Below are 8,099 nucleotides of genomic sequence, written 5' to 3' on the forward strand. Positions count from 1 at the left end.
TGTCGCAGGAGCAAACGAAGGAGATTGCCGGCACCCCCACGGCCGCCTTCCGCCACCACGACCACGAAGCCGGCGCGCGTGCGCGGGCGTAGCCGGCAGCGAGGAAGATTAGTACATGGTAGGTCGCCGCCACTCTGGTCCCGGGAAGGCCACCGCTACTCCACTCAGTCGACGCCAAGCTTGGTGGGGTAAACATCGGCGGCCGATTAGCCGCTTGACGGCGATGTGGAGGTGGAAATCTTCACAACCTTATGCTCCAGAGGAGGAGGTTATCGAGGCGGATGAGGAGGAGGCAAAGGCAATGGCCAGCTTTCTCGGGTTCATGGCTGAACATGGTGGTAGGGCGCCAGCGATCGTTTAGATTTGGTTTACAGTAGGTTTTAGTACGGTTTGTGCGAAATATGTAATGAATTTCGTCCAGTTTGTAGGAAAAGTTTTCAAAATGTAATGAATTTCATCCGGTTAATTTGAAATTTGCTTTGTTTGCACGAAAGGTATGCGGGCAGCATCGGATGGCATCCATCAGTGTCCTCGGACAGATGCCGGTGTAAATTTGTGGGCCAGCGCTGGAGATGCCCTAACTATCATGCTATAGTCGCTAACAATCCTCCATTATTTTGTAGGGAACAGTTACCCCTCGATCAAAATCAGATCCGCGGTGTTTCTCACTCCTCTCGCGTAAGAGTGTAAACTCTTGCTTACATAAAAATGGAGCAAGTGGACGGCACTGTAGCACGTCATATCACTCGAACTAGCCCTCCTAACGAGCGGGAAAGCACCGCCCTCGTCATTTTGTTCTGGATTTCTATCGATCGATCGCGCGAAAATGTTACGCTTCGCAAGTTCTAAAGGAAAAGGTGGCACACTTACGACTCGTACGCGTCGCAACCCCGACAGTCCGGCTCGCGCGCCTCTCACCAGAGGGGACACGTGTTGTCTTGCAATTTCACTGACATGTGGGACCGTAATTGAATAAACCGTCGATAGCCAAAATCTAATCACTCGGCGGGCGTCGGCTGAGAAGGGAGAAACGGGGGAGGGAGAAGAGATCGCCCGCCCGCCGCGCACGGACTCCAAGAAATATATGGTGATAATGTGAGGTGGGCCATGCTGGAGTCCGGACCGCTTCCGGAGCCCGCTCTCACTGCCCTGGCCCCTCAAGATGCCAGCTGCCCACCGCATGCATGCATAGCAAGTAGAACTCGTTATGTGGAGGAGAGAGAGGCATTGACAAAGTCAAGGAGTGGGCTCTGCAAGAGCCCGTCTCTACACAAGTTCCTAGGTATAAAAAAATTCTAAAAAAGGCATAAAAACAATTGTGTCTTAAAAAAGAAAGGTAAAAAAACATTTGAGAGGAAATAGATAGAGAGAAAGTGAGAAAAAGTTGTAACCTGGGCATTACATGAGGAAGGAGGGAGTGGTGCACATGCCAAGTTCACTGGGCTGCCGTGTTTCACACACCTCCGTCGTAATAGTGGAGACAATAGCTTTCATCAAAAATAAACAATGAATACTCGTTGCTCGTCCTCTATATCGGAAAGAATACTTTCATTCGCCGACATGTGGGACATCGACCATCCTGGTCCACCTGCCATGCACAAAATTATCTTGGTCTACCCCGGTCGTATCGCAGGCCCAACCTTTCCCACTGTAAGTTGTTCGGACGAAGGAACCATCATGACTTTGTTGAATTCCGCTTCTTCAAGAAAACTTACTGTAACCGCAATACTGCTACCACACGCGAAGACTGGACGGCACTGTACCACGTCATATCACTGAAACCCACTAGGCCAAACTAGCCCGCCTAGGTCATCTATTTTGGAACGGAGGGAGTACGTCTCTGCACTGCTATGATTTTGTGTTGCACGTTCTCTGTACTTTTGCTATGATTTTCCTACCCTTTGAACCAAATGAGGATTGAATGTATGTCGACTATTGTCTGGTTGATCGCTAAGCCTACAATTTTTGGAGCTAGGTCTATTGGTCGATCGACGAGGGATAAGTATAAGCGTACCACGAGCTCATCAGCCCCAACGTTTCTCTTCGGTGAGTGTTTTGCAAGTACTGTAGCTCGCACAGTAGCTAGCCTACTAACACCAAGAATCATCAAACAAGCCCTGCTGATATGATAAGCAGTTCAAACTTACATCTAAGCATGCCATATATTACATCAAAAGCTGGTGAGGATACATCTGTTTCCATAACTCGGAGAGGGTTCGCATGATTCACTACATGATTCACTATCAAACAAAAGTAGCAAGTTCCGCCCACACAAGATAGTGCACTAGCCCTAAGATGGTTTGATAACACGCATCGTTCTGGTAATTAAACACAGGGCAATGCAAACTACCCTGAAGGATTAGCGCGACCAACTATTTCTTGTCATCGATCTCTCGGGCAATGACCACAGCATGGATAGCGGCATGGGAATCGATTTCTGGGGCGATGTCCACATGACTGCCCATGACATCGAAATCGATCTCTGGGGTGATGTCCACAGGATGGACAGCGGCATCGGAATCGATCTCCGGGGCGATGCCAACAGGACGGGCCATGACATCGGAATCATCAAGGACGTCCACCGGCACCTGCACAACCCTAACATATTAGCAAGCACATTGCAAATAATGAAAAACCACAACTATGGTAATAAGACATTATTTTTTACCTTGTGCAGCTCACCGGGGGACCTCATCCCTCCGGGGACCATCTCCTCGTCCTCGATGGGGGCCATCACCTTGGCAGGGGAATAATGCTTCTCAACGGCGACTATCTCCTCAAACTCGGTCTTGAGCCTCACATAGGTGGCAATCAGAGTTCTTGGGGTAGGCACGGTGGGGCCCTTGATGTTCTTCCAACTTTCTTTGAGGAGTTCGTCCGCCAACGTCCTCAACTCTTTGGCCAGTGCTTGTTTCTTGGAGTTCTTCGTCTCCATGGGTTGGCCCGCCAACATGGTCAACTCGTTGGTCGGTGCTTGCTTCCTGGAGATCGCTGTCTCCAGTGGGTTGTCCGCCGGCAAATCTTTGCCTAGTGCTCCAGGATCCATCAATGAACTGACAAACAAAAAGCAATCGAAGGGAAACCACAATCGCAATGAAAATGGGAAAAGAATAGGGTGTGAGAATCGGTCGGTGCTTCGCAAAAAGAAGATTCTTGGAATGAAAATATAGCAGCATAACTGATTCGCCCACCTTTCCTTCGTTGGTACAGAAGAAAAATGCCAGAAGTGAGTAGCCTGGAGTGAGGTTTTCTTCAAGAAAGGGAAGAAAGGGCTTGAACGAGCGTTCCAGTGAAATGATGGTTGCTTCGTCCATTCCAACTTGGAGGCCACCTTACCACTGCTGGTAAAGGTGTGGGTTTTGTGATATGAAGGGTCATGACAGCCACACCGGGGTGACAGGTGAGTCTCGACTGTAGCACCTCGATGTGATTTGGTGGATGGAACGCGGACCCGGATGCTTTGAAATGTCCCCCATGTGCATCGCGACCAAGGCGGAGAGGAAAACGAGAGAACTACGTAATTAATGCATGAGTTTAATTAGGGTAGTTTTGTAAAGTACGAGATACATTCCTCCAATCGCAAAATGCCTAGGTTCATGAGATTTGAGATTTGAGCCCTATAAACCGGAAGGGAGGGAGTACTGCACATGGTGTAGTCTAGTCACTTGTTGAAATCTCTAGAAAGGCAAATACTCCTTTCCGGTTTACAGGGCTATACTACTCCCTCCGTCTAGGTGTGTAAGTCATCTTACGAAAACCAAATAGTCCCAAAACACTTAGTGCGGTGCATTAACTTCTACCTTGTTTCTTGTTTCTTGACATATCAACCAATAAGAGATGAGAGGTGTGCATGCTTTTAATGACATGCAATGGCTAGTTCATTGCATGCAATGCTATTAATTAGCAAATAAACATTAGTGACCCCAGGAGGAAACGGTGCTAAGCGCATGGACCTATGTAGAGTGAGTATCAACCAATGGATAATGGAGTTTAATTGTTAAACAGTAGCAATTTTGTCTCATGCAAGAGCCTGGCTAGTACTCCAAGGAACTGCACCACGCGAGCGTTCACAATTGCCACGTTCAGGTTGCGCTTGGCTCTTCGCCTCTTCGAGAAGACGAACAATGATGTTACTCCTACTTCTACAGTATCGAATCCACTACTTCATGTCCGTCCACCTCATGCGGGAGGGATAGCGTGTAGCGAAAGCTTCTACTTACTTCTCCTGCCTTTGCGTCTATGACAGGTGGGCCCAACAGGTGGTTGGCCCTCCTGTCATGCAGCCAAAGGCAGGTGCAGTTAAGGCACCGGAGCTCAGTCCGCGAGGGAGAGGGCATTTTAGTAAGCAAATTTCTCGGTCTTTTACGAGTTGACGCACTCAATATAAGTCTTTTTACACATTTCAAATGGGCTACTTCGTATGTAGGAGTAGACATATTCTGCTTCATATGTAGTCACTTGTTGCAATCTCTAAAAAGACTTATATTTGGAAACGGAGGGAGTACAACGCATGCATGCCGTGACTTTCCTTTTGATACTTGCATGTGTTGATTTGATGCACCTTTCCAAATTTTGACTATAAATTTAACTAACCAAATTTTCATGCATGTCACAAAAAATTACGGGGCTGTTAGGATTGTGACTATGTTTGTCTTATGTTGCCACATTTTTTCCCACACTTGCCACACTTGCCTAACCTGAGTTGCTCAAATTGTTAGACACACTTTGGCTTGCCTAAGGGAATCTTGCCACAATTTTTGTGTCTATGACATGTGGGGTTCACTGCTAATAAAAAATTTCTTGTCTTAGGTGTGGCTAATAAAAAAGACTTATATTTAGGAATGGAGGGAGTAGAAAATATAAATAATAATGCATGTTGGGGCAACCCACGTTTCCGCTAATTTTAGCCGTGGGCTTGTTCACAATTTTTACGAGGGGGTGGTTGTTCATTTAATGGAGGGACTTGTAGTACCAGACTTGAACGGTACAAAGTGCGACCTGGCACACCGTAACACCACTTGGAACAAGCGGGTAGCTATCTCAAAAAACAATCAACAACTAAAAAACCGCAACCTGGCATGTAGTAGTACAAAATTTTAAAATATTGTTTTGATGGAGTGAAAAAGGAAAACTACCCCACTACGTATATATAGGCCGGAGCCTCCGCGCTTGCTTGCTAGGGTTGCTCTATTCACACACTCTCATCCTCTCCAGATCTAAACAAGATAGGGGTAGTAACACTGTCTTTCTCCCTTCAAAAAACACTAGCTTTCTATCCTCATCGTTGGTTACAGATCCAGATGTATCCCCCTCCACCGGTGAAGGGGAGGAGGGGCAGCGTTTAGGCCGTTGTTGACAGTGAGGGAGGAGATCCACTGCCGGCCACACTATTATCTCTGGCCGAGCGCCGGCGCAGAAGGTCCTCCAATCCCTTCGTCGTTGCCTGTGGGCGGATCCGGCCTCCCGCTGCCCACCTATCCACATCCCGACGACCTACGGGTATATCTTCGTTCGAAACCGCCTTAGCTCTACTTCCCCAGCTCACTACGTTGCTGCATGTGCATCATTTTCTACCTCTTAGCCCCTCTTGATCGGATGGTCCAACATCACATATTTTTTTCTTCTATTGTTAGAGGTAAAGCTACTTCATGGAGTCGAATCTTGTACTCCCTTCGTCCGAAAATACTTGTCGTTGAAATGGATGTATCTAGATGTATTTTAGTTCTAGACACATCCATTTTGATGACAAGTAATTCCGGATGGAGGGAGTACTTGGTTCAAACAAGAAATAAAGTGGGGGTGGGGGAATTTAGTATGTACATCGGACTTGGTACAAACAGGAAGGAAAGGGGGTGAAAGTAGTACAGACTGGTCATCCAACCGGTCTCTTGGTCGGAAAGGGAAATATATGTGTAACGCTGTACACAGTGGTATGACCAGTACTAGATTTGCTATCCACACATAGGAGTAGGTGGCTAGAGTGAACAAAAATGGGACCAACCCAGATATGTTTCTTGGATGTTTGTTTCTCGGGGCAACAAACTATGAATCACCACTTTATGCCCCTGTTTACATACATGGTGCTGGACTGCTAGTACACCCACTGTCCCATGCCCTTATACCAAATATTTAGGCTCCGTTCGGAATAAAGGGGCAGAAAACATAGGTCTTGATGAAAATAGAGGAATAGGAAAGGAATGTAGGTATAAAACTATGGAACAGCGAACCGGAGGAAACTCTCAAGAGAATGTGTTCGGATGGACTACGAAATGTACAGATTTGTTTTTTTAGAGTGGCATGCTTGGCAGTATGAGATGCTATTTGTTTATTTAGCTGCACAGTGACTACTCTTGTCCTCACCTCACGTACCACACATAGGTTGATTTTTTTATTCTAGCAACACAGCACAGCAACCTGTCTAACGCATGGCAGCGAGCGCCTGCCTCGGGCTTCTGCCCAAAAAATGAGCAGCGCGTGGATGTTTCTAATCCTATGGAATTAGTACTACCAGACCAGCTTTCCTATGAAACACTATTCACCTTTCCCGTGTTCCGAACGGTTCGAAGGGAAAGAATACCGTAGGAATTGTGTTCCTACGAAAATCCTGCACCAAACCTGTGAACCGAACGCAGCCTTAGTTGTTCTTAATCTAATGTCCCTGGTAAAAATGAAGCCATGCCACTATTATAAGCCATGACAAGTTTAGTCAAATGTTTTTTCCTGTAATTGTTTGAGACTCTGACTATTTCCTCTGTGCCTTTTTGTGCAAACAGGGATATCCAATTCACCTGGTTGTTGTTGTGACCTTTTGGTGCACTGCACAAAACTCTTCTTAAAAGAAGTGACTTTTGTGCTGTTTAACTGGAATGTCAGAATGGAATAGTTGGTTCATTTTGGAGGAACTTCACAAAGGGAGATCTGTGCTCCAATCCTCACAATCCATATTTGCGCCATAACCTTCCTTTAGGTAAGAATGATATTTAATGCATGTGTTCATCTCTATTTTCCGACTGCCATGAGAAAATAATGTTGTTTTTTACTAGTACACTTGTACTCCCTCACGGACAAAACCAATTCTGAATTAGAAGGCCAATCATGTACTTGGTTTCACCAACTGGTGAGGAGAAAGAGAAACAGAGCATGAAGAGGAAGAAGAAGAAGAATAAACAGTGCCAAGGCGATCTTGCTGAAGCCAGAGGCCTCAGTCGAGGCCATTCAAGGGCTCCGGCAATGACTACCTTACATGTGAGACGGTCCTCCAGGGAGCCCTTCCACTTCTGCTGTCTCACTTAATTAATTAGGAGTACTTAAGTACCACTAATTTATTACTACCTAATTTTCCTGTTGGAGTTAAACAAATCTTTAGTAGGACCCTATGCTGAATCATGTACGTGTGTATGTTTGTCTATGGAGGTGAATCATGTGATGGAGCAGATAGGGAATATTATTAGTGTCATGACATAATAGTGCTATTGTTTTTCATGTCAATTTATTGCCATTGGTTCAATGAGGCAATGTTTTGCGTATTGTCCATCATGAATTTGATGCTACTGTTTGAGTAATATGCTAATGTCTTTCTATCTTTTCTCACTAAGCTAATGAAGGTTTCACCTTGTACCTACTTGTGCAAACAGGGATCATGTTGTGCCAATCATACATTTTAGTGGAACTACACAAGACAATACAATGAACTGTATCCCAGCCAGTGCTTTAACTCTGCTGGAAGTTCTTGATAATATTTTGATATAATCTCAGCACTGGTAAACAAGAGTGATTTCAACCATACATTTGAAGTGCACAAAAATATATACTATTGTGTGATTCCAGTGAGTGCTTTATCATCTCTTATGGGACTACATGAATAAGCTTTTTTTCTCAGGTTGGTACGGGCCTAAGGCCTTCATCCATATTAGTTTGCTGTCATCTCTATTTGTATCGTGCTAGTGTCATGAGAAACTCCTTTATATTTGCACGTTAAAGTTTTGCAACCTATGATAAATGGCAATGCTTTGAGTGTTGAGTTGAGCTAATTGGCACTGATTAAATAAACAAATGCCTCTCTTTAAGCAAGACTACTATGTTGCTAACTTTACCCATTA

The sequence above is a fragment of the Triticum urartu genome, chromosome 6 (genome assembly GCF_003073215.2).
Source record: "Triticum urartu cultivar G1812 chromosome 6, Tu2.1, whole genome shotgun sequence".
NCBI lineage: Eukaryota > Viridiplantae > Streptophyta > Magnoliopsida > Poales > Poaceae > Triticum > Triticum urartu.